At 39.4% G+C, this 22,413-nt stretch overlaps 1 protein-coding gene across 5 annotated transcripts in view; it reads right to left on the reverse strand.

The window, feature by feature from the left end:
• The window catches only part of ACSL4 (acyl-CoA synthetase long chain family member 4), an 83,013-nt gene that overhangs the window by 53,978 nt on the left and 6,622 nt on the right, over positions 1-22,413 (reverse strand). The window contains exon 1 of one of the 5 annotated variants that reach the window (XM_054508921.2): positions 7,722-7,812. The exons of the other annotated variants lie outside the window; for them this stretch is intronic. The gene's annotated coding sequence lies outside the window, so the exon portion shown is untranslated. Of the gene's footprint in view, positions 1-7,721; positions 7,813-22,413 lie in introns of those variants that run through there. 5 annotated transcript variants of the gene reach the window in all.

Genomic DNA, 22,413 nt, shown 5'->3' on the forward strand with positions numbered 1-22,413 from the left:
CCCCTACCCTCCCCCCTAAAAAAATAGCACCCTGCTCTTAAAGTTATTCTATTAAAATAAATTGAAGAAATAATTTCATATAAAAGAACTAAGCAGATGATCACCGCACAGCTTCCATTTACAAATGACTGGGACTAGGGATGATCTGGCTGAAATCAGAATGCAAATTTGGGACACACTTTTCACTTTCACATGCATATGCAATTTTTTGTTAGCACAAGGAAGTTGGAAATCCTTTGCAAGGCAAATTTTTAACAGACTGAAGCATATAATATAGTTTGTTTCTACTTAATGATCACCTGGTGGCATGAAAAAAAGAGAATACAGCATCCAGAGTTTATCGTCTTTCAATTAGGAAATGAGGCAGCCCTGAGAAAGCCTTACTCATCGAATACCATGAAGCAAAACGGTGTCCAGGCAGCTAACAGGACGGCGATTAAGGAAAAAGCAACCACAAATACGAAGCAGGGCTGTTCAACTTCAGACAACCCTCATATTTTCAGACAGACTTCAAAACAAACCATTAATGTGTTTAGTTTTTGCCCTCTTGCAAATAAGTTAGTCTGCTAACCAATATTTTGAAAACATTCTTCCAAAGTAAAGTCAATACTCAACTTGTGATAACATCTGTTGGAAATGTTTAAAGCACGATCAATCTTCCTCCTGTAATTAATGTCTCAAGGACCAAGCTTAGTACGTTTAAAAGAGAATGTTTCAAAAAGAGTGGGAAATATTCACAAAGTCCTGAGCATTTAGTGTGCAAATCTAAAAGTAAATTCTGGCAAGTCCCTCATAGAACAATCTCCTCAGCAATGGTCTTTTATAGGTCTTGCTTCAGATAGATGCATGTAGGTCATGTATTCGCTAATGGATAAAAACTGCCGTAACTATAACACAGTTCAAAGGTTAGAAATGTTGAAATCAAGAAACAACACAGGTGGGCGCCTGGGTGGCTCAGTTGTTAAGTGTCTGCCTTCAGCTCAGGTCATGATCCCAGGATCCTGGGATCGAGTCCCACATCGGGCTCCCTGCTCAGTGGGAAGCCTGCTTCTCCCTCCCCCACTCCCCCTGCTTGTGTTCCCTCTCTCGCTGTGTCTCTCTCTGTCAAATAAATAGAATCTTAAAAAAAAAAAAAAAAAGAAACAACACAGGTACAAAACAGTATGTATGACTCCATCATATACACATATATTTGAGTGGGTACATTCATAGAAAAATTAGCAAGATATGTACCAAATATTAATGCTAGCTATTGCTGTGTGGTAGGATTACAGGTGAATTTTACATTTTAATATTTTTGTTTTGTTTAAATGTTTTATATACTTTTGTATTCTTTCTGCTGATTTCAATAGCTTCCAAAATTTCCATAAATATGATTTTAAAATGATTTTTAAAAAGTCATAAAGAAGAAGAAAATTACATTTAAAACAGGCCTACGTGACTACCATAAGCCAATCAAACTACTAGAGGGTACTGCTCAGAATCTAAGCTATAGTAGAATCTTTTCCCCTTAAGAATATATAAAGTAGGAGTGGTTCAAGAGTCTTAAATGCTTCATAGGCTTGTAGGTCACTTGATTCAGAAACATTAAAATGTATTAAACAAATATTATAACCTAAATAATAAAACTAACTAAAATCACTGGTGAGTGAAAGGGTCCATGGATATGATGTACTATTCTTGCAACTTTTTTGTAATAGTGTGAAAAGTATGGAGATGATTTTAGGCTGTCATAGACTAGAATGTTGATTCATGGAAAAGTTAGGTAACTTAAAACAAAATGTGTTTTAAAAATATTCATGATATCTCAATAAAGTGTTTAAAAAAAACACAAACATTACAAAATATAAAATACAAAGTGAAAGTATCTTTTTTATTCAATCCTCCAGAAATAACAGCTTTTAATAGTATGGTAGGTGCCCTTGGAGATGTTTTTGTAAGCAGAGTCTAATACACATGTGCACACGTGCACACACACACACACACAATTTTTAATAAAAACTGAATCATACTATCTATACAGGTTTGCAACTTTTAAAAAAAAATATGACTCTCTTACATGTCTTTCCATGCCAGAATACAGAGCTCTACCTAATACTCTTAAACAGTTAGGGGCGCCTGGGTGGCTCAGTGGATTAAGCGGTTAAGCACCTGCCTTCGGCTCAGGTCATGATCCAGGGGTCCTGGGACTGAGCCTGGCATTGGGATCTCTGCTCAGTGGGGAGTCAGTTTCTCCCTCTGCCCTTCCCCTCTGCCCCTTCTCTCTGGGGGTGCTCTCTCTCTGGCTCTCTCTCTCTAATAAATAAATAAAATCTTTAAAAAAATACTCTTAAACAGTTATATGGTATTCCAGCAATGAATATCCTTAACAATATATTTATGCCAGTGTGTCTATAGGATATATTTCTAATAGAAGTGCTGGGTCAAAAGGGTGTGTGACCATTTTAGGTTTTAGTCTATTAAAATTGCCCTCCAGGTCTAGAAGCAGAGATACTCAGTAGCAGTCAGTGATCATCATATCCAGCACCCAGATCTTGGGTTTCCAATTACCATTCTCTAGTAAAAGGAGCCAGGGCCCTTTAGAGAAGTAGTTGATTCCAGAGCCAGCGCAGGAAAAATGCCAGCTGAGCCTGGTATCTTCTGGTACCAGAAAGTAAGGAAGTGTTTTAAAAAAAAAAAAAAAAAAGATGGGGATATGCCAAAGGGACACAGGGGCCAACCCAAAAGAGCTCCCAATGGTCAAAGCTGGAACAATTTGAACAACAATGTAAGTGATAGTATTAGATTATATCCAAAAGAATAAAAGAAATGTCCATGAGTCCATACTAATACAAATAAATGATTGACCAAATAAATAAGTACAGGAGGGAGAAGAGACAAAAATTCCTTATACAAAACTTCTAATTAATAAATGTGGAAGGAATAAAGGAAATAGAAAATCTCCATTAGAACACTACAGTAAGGGCACCTGGGTGGCTCAGTTGGTTAAGCGTCTGCCTTCAGCTCAGGTCATGATCCAGGGTCCTGGGACAGAGCCCCACACCGGGCTCCCTGCTCAGCGGGGAGTCTGCTTCTCCTCCCCCCTGCTCATTCTCTGTCTCTTTCTCAAATAAATAAATAAAATCTTAAAAATAAAAAAAGAACACTACAGTAATAATTGGCTACAGGCAAAATCCACTGGTGGATGCTGACACTGGTGAGTGAAAGTTTAAAGTTGAAATTGGATATATGCATGGTCTCAAAGTACCACCTCCAAAAATGTATTAATACAATATAATAAAGTATTTTTAATACCTATTAACTCCAAGAGAAAAATGACTACTGTCGAGAAACACAGTTGAGATCACCTTCACCAACGACAGGGCACATCAACATCACATACCCCCGACAGGACACACTGACAAGAGCACAACATAGCTTCTGTGGTGTTCTTGCCCAAATTACATCATCTCGAGCTACGAAGAAGGACCATTAGGCAAACCCAAATTAGGGGCATTCTATAAAGTACCGAGTATTCTTCAAAGTTGTTAAGGTCGTGAAAGACAAAGACTGAGGAATTGTCATGGAAGAGACTAAGGAGAGGTAGAGAGTCTTGTGCTACACGAAATCAGTCAGTCAGACAAAGACAAATGGTGTATGATTTCACTTATATGTGGAATTTCAGAAACAAAACAAACAAGCAAAGGGAGAGAAACAGAGAGACCAACCAAGAAACAGACTTTTAACTCTAGAGAACAAACTGATGGTTACCAGAGGGGAAGCGGGTGGGGCGTTGGGTGAAATAGGTGATGGGGATTAAGGAGGGCACTTGTGATGAGCACCAGGTGATGAATGGAAGTGTTATATTACTATATTGTACACCTGAAACTAATATAACACTGTATGTTAACTGGAATTAAAATAAAAAAGTAAAGTGTAAAAAAAAAAGAGACTAAAGAGACATGATAGCTAAATGTAATGTGAGAGCCTCGATTAGATCCTGGAACAGAAAAAAGATGTTAGTAGAAACAATGATTAAATTTGAATAAAGTCTGTAGTTTAGTTAATAGTATTATGCCAATATTAATTTCTTAGTTTTAATTAATTGTACTATAATTATGTAAAATGTTAACACTAGGGGGCGGTAGGTGAAGGGTCCATGGATATGATGTACTATTCTTGCAACTCTTTTGTAAAAGTCTAAAATTTATTCCCATCCTCCCCAAATTTTAATGCCCTCTAAAAGAGAATATACCATTTCACATTCCCACCAAAATTAATATGCCCATTTCAGGGTGCCTGGGTGGCTCAGTCAGTTGAGTGAGTGATTTCAGCTCAGGGCATGATCTCAGGGTCCTGGGGAGTCAGCTTGAAGATTATCTCACTTCCTCTTCCTCTCCCTCCTCCCTCCCCATGCACTTATGTGTGCTCTCTCTCAAATAAACAAATCTTTAAAAAAAATATGCCCATATCTCCACATCCCCTCCAACACTGAATTGAATTCTGTTCAACAGGTACCAAAAACACTTTTTTGGTAATTTTCAATGAATATATTAAAATGTTTCACTATATCTAAATTTCTTATATGAATGAAGATGAATCCAGTCCTTTGCCCATTTTTTCACTTCATTAATCATATTTTCTTGGTGATTCATAAAAGTCCTTTTTTTTTTTTTTAAAGATTTTATTTATTTATTTGAGACAGAGAGAATGAGAGAAAGAGAGAGAGCACATGAGAGGGGGGAGGGTCAGAGGGAGCAGCAGATTCCCTGCTGAGCAGGGAGCCTGATGTGGGACTCGATCCCGGGACTCCAGGATCATGACCTGAGCCGAAGGCAGTCGCTTAACCAACTGAGCCACCCAGGCGCCCAAAAGTCCTTTTTATATTAAGGAAATAAACCCTTTGTCTGACATACTACAAATATTGTTCCCAGTATAGCTCTTCTCGTTTTGGGTGCTTTGGACCAAATATTGGTTTTTATGTTTTAAGTAATAACATGTATCAGTAGTCTCCTTTGTGGCTTCTGGGTCATTTTCCCTCCTCAAGATTATAAAAACTTCTCCCTCATATTTCCTGGAAGTGTGATTATCAAGTCAAAGATAGACTGGGGCATGGTGGGAAGGGTGGGAAAGGAAACTCTTGATACATACCTATAAAATAACTTTCCGGAAAGGCTGGACCTATTTACACTCCCATCAGCAGCATTAAATATTTTACTATAAAATAAATTTTTAATTTAATGAGAAAAACATCTACCATACCTATATTCTACCCAAAAGAAACCATTTAACACCTTGAAAAAAAAACTATGTCACACTGACGTCCTCTGAAATTATCCTGTGTCAAAGACTTTATTCATGCCCTTCTTTCTATCCAGAATTCTGCTCAAAAGCCACCTTTTCTGGGATATCTTCACTGATACCCTGAGCTAACATTTCTTGTCTTCTTTTGAACTTTTATAGCTCTTCACTAACAGCTTGAAACCTGTATTACATTACCCAAATGGGTATCATCTCTTTGCCTCCCACTCAGGTGACAAGAAGGATTTGGAAGGGAGGGCATTTCAGAAGTTAACTGTATTATTTATGAATTTATCTTAATCACTTATCTAAACAGTAAGTTCATTCAGGAAAAGGACTGCATCCTATTATCTCTGTATCCCACTTCGGCTTAGAAATAGCATCAAATATTTGTTGGAATGGATAAAAGAAATAATCTAACACTTGTCAGAGAATACAGCTGGTTAAAGTCATTATTTTTTCCTTCACAATATCAGCTTTCACTTTATCTGTGACTGTTTATTTATTGATTGATAAATAAATTGAACTATAGTTGACAAAGTGTTATATGAGTTTCAGGTGTGCAACATAGTAGTTCGACAATTCTATACTATTTTTAAGCTAGAATTTGTTTACATAATCGTCTTCAGCAGATATTTGAGGGAAATACTTATAACAAAAAATTACCATTATATTTTAGAATGATGATAATCAATGTTAGCCAAACAGAAAGTCCTTTGTTCTACTCATAACTCAAAAATTATTCTTTTTTTTAAGATTTTATTTATTTATTTGACAGAGAGAGACACAGGGAGAGAGGGAACACAAGCAGGGCGAGTGGGGGAGGGAGAAGCAGGCCTCCCACCGAGCAGGGAGTTTGACGCAGGGCTTGATCCCAGGACCCTGGGATCATGACCTGAGCCGAAGGCAGACGCTTAACGACTGAGCCACCCAGGCGCCCCTCAAAAATTATTCTTGTCAGTAGTGGAAGAACATATCACTTGCATATCCATGACAACAATGGATATTTCTTCGCATAGTTAAATCTGCAGTATTCTGGGGTAATTTCTTTGTTTTGCTTTCTCAGTTTTGAAGCAATGCTTACGTATTATATGCTACACCCATTGTCTTTACCCAAGCTCGAAGACAGAGTCTAGTTCCAATGCCAAGAGAAATACTCCCAACTCTAGAATTACGTTACCACCCATTTTGTTATACAAACTCTCCCCCTATAATTAGTATCTTTACACACACACACACACACACACACAGTTTTACCATTAGTATGGTAAATTACATATGTATACATATTATACACACACATATATGTAAATTGTGTATATAAAAATAACAAGTACCTAACCTACAATGTAAGTACTAGGCTTCACTTGGGACAGGAAAATAAACTAGATGTACATAAATTCCACTCCTTACTTATAAAGTTGTACACTTTCATTTTTTTTTTTAAAGATTTTGTTTATTTGACAGAGAGAGACACAGCGAAAGAGGGAACACAAGCAGGGGGAGTGGGAGTGGGAGCGGGAGAAGCAGGCTTCACGCTGAGCGGGGAGCCTGATGTGGGGCTTGATCCCAGGACCCTGAGCCGAAGGCAGACGCTTAACGACTGAGCCACCTAGGCGCCCCTAAAGTTGTACACTTACACTTTCAGAGCCAAAATAGGCTTTAGGATGGGAGCAGTGAACTAGTCTCTAAAAAGAAATTCTTCTTTCTCTCTCCCCTCCCAATGACCATAGGAGCTAAAATAGGGTCTACTTTCTAGAACACTAGGAAAACATCTGCTTCCCTATACAGAATTAAAAAGTCTTTGTAATCAGTATTGATTAGTTTTACTCTTAAGATGAATATGAGAATATCAGAAAACGGGTGCCTGGCTGGCTTAGTCAGAAGAGCCTGCAACTCTTGATCTCAGGGTTGTGAGTTCAAGCTCCACACTTGGTGTAGAGATTACTAAAAAGAACTAATCTTTAAAACAAAGAATATTGGAAAACAGCAAAAAAAAGTGCACTGTTCTATCCTTTCTCATACCTAGGATTAAATTAACAACAGCATCAAGAGGGAAAATTCTCTTTAAAAGTTCTTGATATGTCAATCACATTTAAATAAGAATTTTTTTAAGTCACAAACATCAATAAATCCCACTTGTAAGGCCTGCCTAAGGTATAGCTTTGCCATTATGAAACACCCACTGGGAGGAAGAAAGTTTTAATAGATGAAAATTGCTGTCACACTGGTAATTCTTGACTTGGGACCAACAATCTTACAACACCAATTCTTTAACATTTTGGCCAAATAGGCTGCATCATATCAAACACTGGACTTACCAAATGTCTTCCTTCCAAGTTTACTCAAGAAATGTATTGATACATGGATGATTCTGAATTTATAAGGCTTTCATTCAAATACCAAGGACCTGAAGAATACTTGAACAGAGTGCTTGTTACCTTAAGAAAGTACGGGGGTGCCTGGGTGGCTCAGTCGTTGAGTGTCTTCCTTTGGCTCGGGTCATGATCCTGGTGTCCTGGGATCGAGCCCCGCCATCGGGCTCCCTACTTGGCGGGAGGCCTGCTTCTCCCTCTCCCACTCCCCCTGCTTGTGTTCTTGTTATCACTATCTCTCTCTCTCTGTCAAATAAATAAATAAAATCTTAAAAAAAAAAAAAGTACACCTGTGTGACAACCAAAACTTTCCAAAATCCGCATGTTTTTTGCCAGAGGTCACATTTTGTTTTTAAAGACAACAAAAGCGTAAGTCTTAATAAATGCACAGAAAAGCCTAAGTTAGAGACAATAAGCACTCATGGAGCAATAATTTTAGGAGGAAAAAACTAGCACTTACCCCTCAAGTTGAGATTGATAAACTGCTTGAGAAAGAAAAAATATATTTTTAGAAACACAGACTCTTGGAGCTAAAACATGGCCTGTTTCGATAGTTCTCGGAGTATCCAGGGCCACCAGTTCCTTGCAATACTGCGGTTAATATTACATTCCCACCTTCATTTACCAGGAATAATTTTTATTTTACTAGAACAGCAATGCGTGGAAGTTCCACCAAAAGGAGTGCCAATTAAGAATCAAGAAATTACTCAGTGCTGCCAAATGTACACAAAAAGGCACTTTAGAAACTGTTGACAGAAGTGTAAATTGGTACAAGCCTCATAGGAAGCAATTTGGCAATATGCATCAAGACTTCTTATGTCATACCTCCCCACCTAATAATTTCATTTTCTACTTCTAGGAATATCCTAAGGAACTAATCAGAGACGAACACACACACAAAAATATAGATAAGAGTCATCACTGTTATAAAGAGAACAGAAAACCTGGAACAAATTTCAAATGCCCAAATGGAGATTGATGAAATAATGATGCATCCATATGATCAAATGCTACACAGTCATCAAATGCAGCACTGCCAAAGAATATTCAAGGATATGAGAAAATGTTCAAGATATGCAGAGCTTAATTGGCTTGAGAGGCAACTTAAAGAACAATAGCAACTTCCTCAGATATATGCAGGCTACGGGCTGAAATGTTAACCCCTAGGCTGGAGAATTATCAGTGATTTTTAGTTTTATCCCTATATTTTTCCTATACTTCCTGAAACTGCTGCAGTGACCATATTAGTTTCATCGTTTAATAAATGAGTAGGAAAAATAGCATCAGTTTTTCAGTTGATACTAGTGTGTCTGTGTTTGTGGGTGTGGATAAGTGACAATGAATATGGCCCCTAAGGTATTTGACGCTACTCAAGTGACAAAGGGACACTGTAAAAGGAGCCAAAAGTTGATTTCAACTGTACTACACAAAGATTAGACACTTCTGTTTCTAAACTAGTCTCAAAGTAAAAGAAACTTCTTTTGCTCATGCAATATAATCTAGCGGGGCGCCTGGGTGGCTTAGTCAGGGAAGCATCTGCCTTCGGCTCAGGTCATGATCCCGGGGTCCTGGGATTGAGCCCCACATCGGGCTACCTGCTCAGCTGGGAGCCTGCTTCTCCCTCTCCCTCTGCCTCTGCTGCTTCCCCTGCTTGTGCTCTCTCTCTTTGACAAATAAATAAAATCTTTAAAAATAATCCATTAAGCAAAATAAAGTTTCTTTTTTCTTGCTATAAATACAATGTTAAAAGTTTCCTAAAGCTAACTGTCCCTGTGTCCCCTATGCCAAAATGTGACTAAGAAAAATTGACTACTTTTGGCAAGTGAATAGAGGATATCAAAAAGCCAGACAATCGTGAGGGGTTCCACACGGACTGAAATACAAATAATTTCTTTAAAGCCCAGAATTCCGCTCACTTACCCTATTATAACAAACAGGAACTCAAGTGTCAGATGATATCTGCATAAGATTTAACAGGCACCTCAGACTCACCAACTCTTCTGCCCCACAAGGAAAAGGTTTTTCATCTGACCAGAATCAGCACCCTAGGGGGAATCAAGGCCTTCCCTCAGAGAAAGTATCACAAGCAAAAGGCACCTAATGGGTATCATCTCTTTGCCTTCCACTCAGGTGATAAGAAGGATTTTGAAGGGAGGGCATTTCAGAGGTTAATTCTCCATCAATATCCACTTGTTTACAACCTCAACTCTGGGACCAACTACTCTGAACTTCAGAGTATATCACCTTACCTAAGACTATCTTGCTTCAGACATTCCAGTCAACGGTGATATCACATTACAAATGTGTACTAGCTTCAAAAAGGAGTAGGCAGGAAAGGTTAAATCATTTCTTTCCCTCAAAGTCTTCATTTCAAAATGTTTTGGGATGTGAGGGCGATCCGGCTGCGACATCTGTCACCCCATTGATCGCCAGGGTTGATTCGGCTGATCTGGCTGGCTAGGCGGGTGTCCCCTTCCTCTCTCACCGCTCCACGTGTGTCCCTCCCAAAGCTGCGCACTCGGTTGAAGAGGACGACCTTCCCCGATAGAGGAGGACCGTTCTTCGCTCAAGGGTATACGAGTAGCTGCGCTCCCCTGCTAGAACCTCCGAACAAGCTCTCAAAATGTTTTGGATAACAGTAAAGTATCATTTTTTTTTAAGATTTTATGTATTTATTCATGAGAGACAGAGACAGAGAGAGAGAGAGAGAGGCAGAGGGAGAAGCAAGCTCCCAAGGAGCAGGGAGCCCGATGCGGGACTTGATCCCAGGACCCTGGGATCATGACCTGAGCCGAAGGCAGACGCTTAACCAACTGAGCCACCCAGGCGCCCAACAATAAAGTATCATTAAGTAATCTTACTTCCTGTAAGGCCCCAGACAGCTATGAGCGTGTCCTGTAATAACCTCGAAAGGGCCTAGCAGCACAGAGTTCACAATACTAAAAATTATCCAAAGAATACAGCTGATTGATAATTCTTGAAAATTAATGTTTTTACTCCAAAGTCAAGGGAAATTGATCTGTGGCTGCTGGTTAATTCAACTGGGTTGAGCCAGTGCCTCTGAAGCTAAGCTCACAAATTTGTGTGAACTGGTTAAAATGATGACGATCACACTTGCCAGTTTGCCAAAGTCTGTCCCCTGGTTTACCTGTTGGCCCAGTGTAATTATTGTCTGCCAAAGTCTGTCCCCTGGTTTACCTGTTGGCCCAGTGTAATTATTGTCAGAGTCCCCACCCCACCCCCTTTTTTTTGGCAAAACATCCCTAGTGATGACTCTAGTGATAACCCTAACTCTGTCCCACAAAAGAAAAAGGCAAGAATGTATGTCTACATCAGCAAAGCTAACCTTCACTCCTGGAGAAAAATACTAACTCTCGACTGAATCCACTGTCACATGCAAATGGGTAAGTAAATGAAAGTACCAGCTTTGTGCTATTAAACATACAAACACACACACACACACACAATTCTTTATTCCAAGTGTTTCAACAATGCAAAATTATGACAACCTTAGTTTACGTACAACTGAATCTTTATACTCCAACTTCCAAAATCTAGACTAAAACCTTAATTGAGGGGCATCTGGATGGCTCAGTAGTTTAAGCGTCAGACTCTTGGTTTCAGCTCAGGTCATGATCCTATGGGTCCTGACATGGAGCCCAGCAGGGAGTCTGCTTAAAGATTCTTTCCTTCTACCCCTTCCCCTACTTGAGCAACTCTCTCTCTAAAATAAATAAATAAAACCTTTTAAAAAAACCTTAATTGATAAATTCAAACTGAAGTCAATTCCTCAACTTACAAAACACATACATGTATTTTAAGTGCATAAAAGGATAAATCAGATCCACCGTAAGAAAATATCTCCATTTACAGGTCCTCAATTTATCAACTTTTAAAGACTGTCATCCTATTTAAGAAGTTGTGTTTAGGGCGCCTGGGTGGCTCAGTTGGTTGAGCGACTGCCTTCGGCTCAGGTCATGATCCTGGAGTCCCTGGATCGAGTCCCACATCGGGCTCCCTGCTCGGCAGGGAGTCTGCTTCTCCCTCTGACCCTCTTCCCTCTCATGCTCTCTGCATCTCATTCTCTCTGTCTCAAATAAATAAATAAAATCTTTAAAAAAAAAAAAAAGAAGAAGAAGTTGTGTTTACCCGGGGCGCCTAGGTGGCTCAGTTGGTTAAGTGACCGACTCTTGATTTCATCTCAGGTCATGATCTCAGGGTCATGAGATTGAGCCCAGCATCAGGCTCCATGCTCAGTGTGGAGTCGGCCTGAGATTCTCTTCTCCCTCTTCCTCTGCCCCTCCCCCCACTTGCATGCACATGCACTCTCTAAATAAATAAATAAAATTTTTAAAGAAGTTGTATTTACCCTTTAACTAACTTAAAGGTCAGAGAGAAAGATATTGCCAAATTAACTTTAGCAATCAGGCAAAAATTCTAGCTTTGCAGGGAATACATATTACTCATTTTTTTTACAAAAAAAAAAAAATACAACTAACTGTAACTTCCCATCTATGATTTTCTGGAAAATACGGGTTAGCAACCTTAGAGTTGCATATCAAATGAAGTATTTGATTTCCAGTCAATGATAAAAGACCAAAGCAAACTGGAGAGTTTCTGGGCTACCCCAGATGCTGTAAGCTTAAGGAATTTTTCACATATTTATAAGCTCTAGCTCTTGGAATAGTCTGTGTCTAGTACAGCCTAACATTCAGTTTACTAAGAAAAACTGTATTTAACTTGGCCAATTCGAAGAAAAGACCACAGATTAACAGGATAAGGTCCTATGCTTCATCGAAGGCTAAAGAAATAGACAATGAAGCTCCAATATAATACAGTGCCCTGCTGAGAGGCAGTCTACCATGGTAGTTAGGAGCCAAAATGCTGGAGCCAGATGGCCTGGGTCCAGCTCTTGGCTGTGCCCCTTACTAGCGTTGGGTGACCTCAGGCAAGTTATTTAACCTCTTTACCTCATTTGCCACAACTCTAAAATGGAGGGAATACTATATTACTCCCTGTTGAGAGGACTTTTGTGAGGCTTAAATCAAGCTGATCTCAGGGCTCTAGTCATTATAAACCTCTTTTAGTTTCTCAAAAGCACCAAGCTTAATCTCTCACCTCTGAGTCTAGCCCAGGCTTTTCCTTCTGCCAAGAACATTCTCTTCTCCCTTTCCCTGGCTTCCTTTACGTCTTAGTTAAAATGGCACTTCTAAAGAGTCTTCCTTGACCTCCCCACGTTATGTCAGGTGCCTCTGCTTTTTGCTCTGTGGGCACCCATATAGCACGGCACTTAAACTCGTTCAAGTTGCTGTTCCCTTGCTGGGCTGGTAAGCTCCTTACAGGCAGAGGCCATGTCTGTCTTGATTCCCAGTATAATCCCCAGAACAGAGCACAGTACAGGGACATTGTAGGTGCTTACCAAACAGTTTCTGAACAAACATGGAATGAATTAACCAGTCATACTAAGCATAAAGGAAACCAAAAAGTGATTTCCAAGTTAAATCTTTCCCTCTGAGTTAGACGTGTATGCCTCTTCCGATCTGAGCTATATAAAAGTGCTTCCCTCTCCTATAACTGAGAAACTTGAAATTAAACGTGACAAATGCCATGTTCTGACAGAATACAAACTCGATGCCCTTTTGGGGTAGGAATCATGACTTCATAAGCAGAGCAAATAACAGTCTGTTCAGTGTGTTACTTATCATTTCATGTCTCATGTTCTAAAGCCTTTATTTAAATAAGGATTATCACAGCAAAATTACATTTTGCTAGTGTATCTCCCTGAATATTATCAGCTGGGCTAAATGAAAGCCATAAGTGCCCTGGCATAGGTGGAGGGAAGACAAGGAAGGGGAGATAATGAACACGGAAGTGCATGAAAGAAAGGGGGGAAAAATGAGAGTATTTGATATGCTGGAGACGGGGAGAGCTACATCAGCCGCTCCTCTATAAGGGACCACTGGGTGGCGCCAGTAGCCCTGGCTATCCGATACAGGTATCCATACGGGTATGGAACCAGGAGAGCAAGCCATCGGGCTATCTTGCATACAGCCTGGGTTGAATGTTCAGAAGTCTATTTTCCTTATACAGATGGGCAGATACAATTCACTGGAGTGCAAGTTCTCTGCATATGTCACCAACACAGGCATACGTCCTAAGGATCCTGTTTATCAGCGACACCTAGAAGGGGAGTCTGTCAACATTTCTGCCTGACAAAATGTTGGTGTCAGCTCACCATTCCAAATGGAGAGATACTCAGTAGAGTGAGAGGCCAGGGATTCTCAGTGGAATAAGAATGGCGGGGTAAGAGATCAGAATAATCGAGACAGCTTTTTCAAACTAGTAGGATGACCCATACAAAATTGCCAATATAGTCAAAAACCTGCTACATGCCAGCAAACAGCAATTTCAAATGGTTCAACCTAATACACAGGTATTTGGAATCACTGGCTTAATGATCCATCGTTACTGAGAAGAGTGTGTCATACTTCTCAGGTTTATGGCGGGGGCAGGGTGAGAACACATGCATAGTTTGGCCTTAGGTCATGAAGAATTAACTAAGCTCAGGAATGGAAACAATAAAATGTCTTAAAGGAAGGGAACAGATTAAACTATGTTAAAAACATCAGCCGAGGTAAGATGTACACACAAAAAAATGCTATATTAAGTGTAAAAAAAACCAAATTATAAAACAGTATATAAAACACATTTTTGTGACCTGTCTTTTAGGAAAATCCAAATAGTTTGTTTTTTTTTTTTTTTTGAGGTGGGGAACAGATTTCTATTCCCTATAGAAAAAATATGGAAGGATGTGTACTAAAAATATCAGTAGCTGGCTCTGAGTAGGGGGGATTACCCATACTTTGTCTTTTCATCTACATGTTTTCTAAAATAAACATGTATAAAAATTTTGGATCCTGGAACAGAAAAAAAAAAAAAAACAGTAGAAAAAATCAAGAAATCCAAATAAATTTTATTTTTAGTTAACAGTACTATGCTAATGTTACATAAACGTTAACATTAAGGGGGAGCTGGGTAAAGATGTACAGGACCTCTGAACTATCTTTACAAATTTGCTGTAAATCTAAAATTATTCCAAAATGAAGCATTTGTTTTTCAAAATAAGCCATTTACTAAGATCACATTTGAGAAATCTAGAAGAAGGAATCCATTTGGTTAAGAGATCCCTACATATAATTGAGAATACATTGAAATAAAACTTCTTTGACAGAAAGTTCCTTATGCCCTGTAGCATGACAATAGAAAGGTGTAAAGACTGTCATACAATATGGCCTCTCCTAAATATGAAAGTGGTGTCACCCTATTGGGCACTGTCTCACTGAAGCAGGAAACAAATGCTTAAGTCTCTCTTTTCTTTGGTTTTATAATCATCATTACTGAAGACTCACCACCATACTAACATTTCTATTTGAGGAAAGGAATTAAAAGTAAGTACAGCCAGTAACGACCCATTTCCTTTGTAATATTTTTCAAAACCTAGTTTCCCAAATCCTGGGCAGTTACAGGTGCGTGCCCATGTGTCCGTTCAAAAAAATATTCAGTGAGCACACACTATGCCCTGTCTTTGTGGAGCTTACTATTCAGTAGATAATACTGTAAGTGGACTAACAGAGAGAGCAGACATATAGGTAGAATAGGAAAGGAGGGTCACCCATGAGGCAACCCTTGACCCTATAATAATAGCCCAACCAGGCAAGTATATACTTTTTAAAAAGCTAGTAATAATAATAGCTACCCTCTGGGATTATCCGGTTATACCTGTTACTGCTCAGGTCACAGTTGGCTTGCCCAAAATCTTCTTTTAAAAACTTCCTTCAAAGGGCGCCTGGGTGGCTCAGTTGGTTAAGCGACTGCCTTCGGCTCAGGTCATGATCCAGGGTCCTGGGATCGAGTCCCGCATCGGGCTCCCTGCTCAGCAGGGAGCCTGCTTCTCCCTCTCCCACTCCCCCTGCTTGTGTTCCCTCTCTCGCTGTGTCTCTCTCTGTCAAATAAATAAATAAAATCTTTAAAAAAAAAAAAAAAACTTCCTTCAAATACTGGGGCAAGGAAAAGTTTGCAAAGCCAAAGAACGAAAGTGAGTTTTTCAGAAACTCAGAAAAACATAAAGGAAAGAAAGATCCAGAGCTGGAAAACACAAACCCAGAACTAAAATGTCGTGATCAATTTCACCTGCAAACCACTAGCCAGCTATTACAAACAGCACTGCCCTCGGGTTACACCACTACTCCGGCAAGCAGCATAAAATTTAGAATAGGCTAGTTCCACTGTGGAACATATACAACAGAGGTTTTATTACTTGGAGGTTTCATTACTTAAGTATTTAAAATGCCTCAATATAAGGCAATTTTGCACAGGATGAGACCCACAAAAAGAATTTCAAAAACAGATTTAAAGAGAAGCACCAAGGCACTAGAAACTCCCATGAAGAGCAGGAGCCTTTGTCCCATCTCCATGAAACACTGCTGTTTAAGGGAGGGGGAGTATGTACCATACAAAGGTCAGCCAAGAAACCTGCTACAAAGTCAACAGTGTTGCTATTTCCTACTAGCAGATCTCACCCATGTATCCCTGAAGCACTGAATTTCTGCGGAGTCTGCCATGTCATTTGCCTAGAAGACATCCCTTTGCAATCATTTCTGTGAACATTTAATCTAAAATATATCGTCTTTAAACTAGGTTACAATTCAGCCCTCTTTGAAGCATCTGCAACCAATGTGAGCAGCAATAAAAGATAAGAAGGTGCTTTGCTTTTATAGGAATATGGGCCAATCTGCTGCTTACTCTTCCTCAAAAGCAAAACCGAGGTCAATCCAGAGGAAGGTTTGAAAGCCAAAGTTCTCTGTTACTATATATCTTCAGGTCTCATGATTATGTGACAGTGGCTTGCCAGCCAGATTTTTAAAGAATAAGAAAAGGTATTATCAAAACAGTTCCAACATCTCCATCTTAGGGTTCCCAGGGCTGCTGTGCCAGTGAGTAGAAGAGGAAGGCCCCGAGGTTCCACGCCTGGTGCGAAGCCCAGGCAACATCCTGATCTTTCAGCAGCAATGGGGCAGTGCCGGGAAAAGCCAGAGGAAAAAAAATTTTTTTAAAGGTCTAGCAATAGCAGGATGTGGCCAAAGACCTGGCCAAGTACCAAACTCAACACAAATTCCCAATGTTTAGAAGATCATCCCACAGAACAATTTATGCAACCCAAATAACTATGCCACTTTGAAACATCACTGATTTTCTTACACAGGGGAGGTAAATCTAAGAAGTGATTTTGCATCCTAAACAAATTCTGAGTCACTCTACCCAATGCAAAAAGCAACTTTTTCTCATGATCTCATGACAAATGTTGTAATATCTAGAGAAGGGACGAAGGAAGTTACCACAGTGCTACATTAGCTAGGAAGGGTGCAAAATTAGAGAGATCAACTCTAGGTTGAAAAACAGTTCTTGCAACCCAAATTAGCTGCTTCAGAAAGAACTGCCTGCATATGGTGACAGATGGTAACTAGACACTGTGGTGATCATTGTATCCAAATGTCGAATCACTGTTGTACACCTGAAACTAATAGAATACTGTGTGTCAACTATACTTCAGTAGAAAAATAAAAATAACAAATAAAGGATAGATCTTTGATTACCTATTTAATAAAAATGAGTTGCTTGCATCTCACTGAGGTCATTAAAGTAACATGTGTTATCTAGCAATGATCCCACCTTTGAAAAAGATAAAGATAAGAGTTTTGATTCAATTTTGCAGATTTCCACTGGAGACTGTGGTATCATCAAATTAAACATGGCAGGGCTTCTCAATATATATACTCTTAGCTTAAGGAACCCCATAGGCTACAACTGGTTTTGAAATATGTCTTCATAGCACAAACTGGAGTTGCGATTCCTGGTTTTCAAACCTTAAGATACAATCTGGGTATAGATCATATATTCACTGCCACTTCCTACTCCTTTGGTAATGCCCTGTGGCATAGCACCCACTTCCTGTTTCCTGCCTGCTATGCCTTAAAGCAACACATCCCTTCAGTCAAAGACGGGCAGGGAGATGGTCCAGCTTCCTCAGTTGAGGACAACGAGAAACAAGATTGTATGCAAGCCCTTTCTCCCTATGAGGTTTTAAAACAAAACAAAACAAAAAACCTGCCATCTTTAGGGCCAGGGGCTTTTTGAGAACAAGATCAGCCGTCTGAAAGTTGTGTTAGGGACAGCTCTCCCATTTCACCAAATGTTATCACCGCAACCAAAGGCCAATCACTCCACACAATCATTTCACATAAGCAAAGAACAAGGACATAGATGCAGGCTACTGCGGAGATGAGACAGGGATTGGGGAGCCATCTGGGCACCGACATGTCTGACACTTCTTCCTCCCAAGGGCCAGGGCCAGGGTGCCACCTTGTACAATACCTATGCTTACAGCAGCTCCAGGGGGGCCCCACTGAGCTAGGTGTCATTTTAAACCCACTGAATATTTTGTATGCCTGGGGTCAAGAATCATCCCTCATTCACTTCTACCCACGTAATCCCCAAAGAAATGCTGTGAAAGTTAGGTGGGGGGATTCCAATTCAAAACAAGAATAAAAAGGCAGCAGGGGGTTCATGAAGGTTTCCATTTTGCAGCTATCTCCTCTAAAACTACTTTAAGGGATACCACCTGTAAAGAATAAACTCTCTGGGGGATAGTTCCTAAAGAAAACTACCAACCTACAAACATTTTAATACTCAACAATGTCTTGGTGGTCAAGACAATATTCAAATTAATGTAAATATGTAATAAATTAAAAATCTGCTTCCACATGAAAATCCTGGCCTTTATACTTGACACTAAAAACAAAATCTAGAAATCCAAAAATTTCTGGGGGAAAATTTGAGTTGTACAACATCCCAATGAGTTCAATCATTTTGCTTAAAAATGTGTAATGTAACTGTATTTGAATGAATATGCTAATGCTTACATTTCTTTCTATTTGGGGAAATAAACATCACATAGCTTCCCATCTGTGGGTTGCTATAATTCACCAAAAATGAGCCTGAGCCCTGCATCTTTTCTAGTGTCCTGGTTATGGAAACTATTTACTTCACAGAAATTCTAACCTACTCCTATAAAGAACTGCCTGGGCACCGAGGGAATCCCAAATATTTTACCAAACACTTCAAACCATCCTAGACCAACCTTGCAATTGACCAAATCCTGAAGGTTCTGTGGTTCCAGGTAGAAGAATGCCATTTTCCTCAGCCTGCTTTTCTCTTTTCTGCTCTGTTTGCCTAAAACACATTCATCTGACAATTGTTTATAGCTAGTTCTGTCCAGTTCGATCCCTCGGTCAAGTTAGGATTTTTCAACTATTCTTTTAAGCAACTTCTCCGTATCTGCAGTGGTCATGTGGAACATAGCATCTTTTATTTGGATTCATCCCATGAGATATTAGTGCTAACTCTCTCTTCTCTTCAGTTTTCAAAGCCACAGCTGAATTTTAAGCTCATTCACCAAGTTCCTGTTTCCTGACTGAGGAAAATGTTGAGCTTTCAGTTCATCTGAGAAGCAGAAATGACTAACATATTCTGAGCATAGTGAATGATCCCCATCTCAACGGCAGCAGCTCTGCTCATTTCTCCAGATTTTCTTTGATGACTCCTCACTTGCGTACCTCCAGGAGAATAGTCCTTTGAAACCCTATCACTGCTTTTTTTAATCGTATTTAAATCCTTTAACCATATATTCAAGGCAGTACACAGAATACCTAAGAGAAACCAGGTATTTCACCAGGCCTTCCACTGCATTCACCTTACAACCACTAGAATCTACCAGTAATGTTTTCAACACCTCATGCCCCTCTCATTAATCAAGTGGGAAATACAGAACCTCTATCCTGGCTCCTCCACAAAATCCGCTCCCTTGACAGCACCTATGAGAGAAAAACCCTCGTATTGCGAAATCAGTTCCCAAAAAACCCGAGATGCACAGCGTTGGAGAACAGGGACACTGTTTCAATTGCCATAGCAAAAACACAAGCAGCTACCATGTGCCTTCACATTCATACCACTGTCTGCAAGGTAGACTCTTTTGGTACTCTATTGAATTCATTAAAAATAGTTAAAGTATTGGGGCACCTGGGTGGCTCAGTCGTTAAGCGTCTGCCTTCAGCTCAGGTCATGGTCCCGAGGGTCCTGGGATCGAGCCACGCCATCGGGCTTTCTGCTCAGCAGGAAGCCTGCTTCTCCCTCTCCCAGTCCCCCTGCTTGTGTTCCCTCTCTCGCTGTGTCTCTCTCTGTCAAACAAATAAAATCTTTAAAAAAAAAAAAAAGTTAAAGTATCAAAAAGTATTCAGTGTAATGTAAAGTAAGGTAAAATTTTCACCTCTAAGTTCACAGCATAAACCCGGAAGAGGTTATAATGAACCTTCAATGGATGTACTTAATAAATTCTTCTAGACAGACTTGTGCCTGGTTCAGTTGGAAGAGCCTGCGACTCTTGATCTTGGGGTTGTGGGTTCAAGCCCCACGCTGGGTGCAGAGATTATTTAAATAAACTTTAAAAAAAAAATGCCTCTAGATGACATGAGAGCAGAATGCATATGTACTTGCCCAAATCAAACTTGACCCTCCAACACAGTTCTAATATTCAGTTTTATATACTACAGATGGAGATATCATAGACAAAGATTCATGTTGCTACAGAAAACCTAGATTTTCTTCACTTTTATAACTTGTAAGAGAATACAAATATGCCTACACCTCTACCAAAAATTAGAACTGTTGTTTTTTCTCTGAATCAAAGTAACTGTTCAAGTTGTTTTAAAGTCCTTGTCAAAATCAAACTCCTTGGGGTGCCTGGGTAGCCCAGTTGGTTAAGCATCTGACTCTTGATTTCGGCTCGGGTCATGATCTCAGGGTTGGGAGACGGAGCCCCGAGTTGGGCTCCATGCTGGGTGTGGAGCCTGCTTAAGAGTCTCTCTCTCCATCTCCCTCTGTCCCTCAACCCTCTTTCCCCCTCTAAACAAAACAAAACAAAACAAAACCTCAATCCAAAACAGATTGCTAATGACATTGTGATATATTGCACTTACCCATCATTACTAGTAACTACAATTTAAAGAACATGCTCATAGTTAAATTCAAAACAGAACTGAACTGATTCAACATTGAGAATTTTTAAATTCCTCAGTTATTCACTTTTGGTGACCATGACTTTTTTTTTGTAAGATTATAGTTTGTCCTAGAAACCAGTTATTTTAACTAGAACACTGTATTTACATAGCAGTGTTTTTCCTTTCCCACCAAGAGGTTTTTTTCACTTATTCATAGTTACCAATCCTGAAAGATGCTCACAATATAATGCCAAGTTGAAGGAAGCCAAGTTACAAATCGGTATATAGAGTAAGAACCCATTTTTGTAGAAAGATACATGTTTGCACATGTGCATATGCGTGCGTATGTGTGCATGCAAGTGCCCCTACATGTGTGTACGCAGATATGTGTGCACAAACATATATACCCAAAAGTTGGCAATAGATCTCTCTGGGTATGGAATTACAGTGCCTTTATACTTCTTTATACTTATATTTTTAGTGTAGAAAATCTAAAAGATACAACTAGTACTTTAACTAAGGGAGAAATTACCAAAAAAGTCCCGGAGTGCTCACTAAACACAAGGCACTGCATTTCTAGCAGAGTGTCATCGTATAATGCACAATATCAGGATCGGAGTGACGCATCCTCCAGGGTGTAAATATGTCAGACTATTCATCTGTATAATCACTGTCAAAATAGTAATCAGAAATTTAGAAACTCACCATGGAATTGTACAGGGTAAAAAATTAAAGTATGCCTTCTACTGCCTTCCTTTAACAACACTCCCTTTTCCCCCAGAGATGGTATGTATCAATCAGACCTTTTTGTATTATCCATGCACATAGTAAGGGTCCGCTGTTGTTTTTAGGTGAGTGGAATCGTGGTATGTGGACAGGGCTGACTCCCTCCTTCCGAACCTCCCTCCTTTAACAGTGAACTTTGGAACACCTTTGTCAGTTTATATAGGTCTATCTGAGGGTGTCTTTTAATAGCCCTATGGTATTCCATAAAACAGCATATTATTATTTAAATAATTCCCCTATTGATGGACATTCAGGATGCTCTGAAGGTTTCACTGTTATGACCAGTTTCACTATAGTGAAACCTTATATGTATCTTCATACACATGTGCAGGTATTTCCCTAGTTTCCTAACAGTATTGCTGGGTCAAAACATACATACATTTTAAAATGAGAGGATGTGGGTATTTTTTTATCAAGAAGCTGTACAATCTGCACTCTCAGTAACAATGTATGATAGTACCCATTTCTTTGCTAAAAGGGGATGTTATATTTAGTTTTGCCAATGTATTTGGTGAAAAATGGTTTTCATTTCCCTAATTACTAGACGGGACTTAAGCATCTTTCTTCTTACTCATCATTTTTCTTTCTTTTTCTGGGAAATGCCAATTCATAACCCTCTGCTACTTTCTCTAATGTGTGCCTTTTTCTTATTGATTTGTAGGAGCTCTTTATATATATCATGGATATTATATAGAAGTCTTTTTTAGTAAAAGGTGAAAGATTTATGTGATCTGAAGAGAAACCAGAGTATATAGTAGAAGCCTTTTTACCTAATGTTATTTGGAACAGTTGATAAGTTCATTGAAAAGGTCAATTAAGGTAAACAATCATAAGAAATATGCACATGACAAACATTTCAT

Source organism: Mirounga angustirostris, unplaced genomic scaffold (assembly GCF_029215605.1).
Source record: "Mirounga angustirostris isolate CCGP_5_RB_7025 unplaced genomic scaffold, mMirAng1.0.hap1 SCAF_11, whole genome shotgun sequence".
Lineage (NCBI taxonomy): Eukaryota > Metazoa > Chordata > Mammalia > Carnivora > Phocidae > Mirounga > Mirounga angustirostris.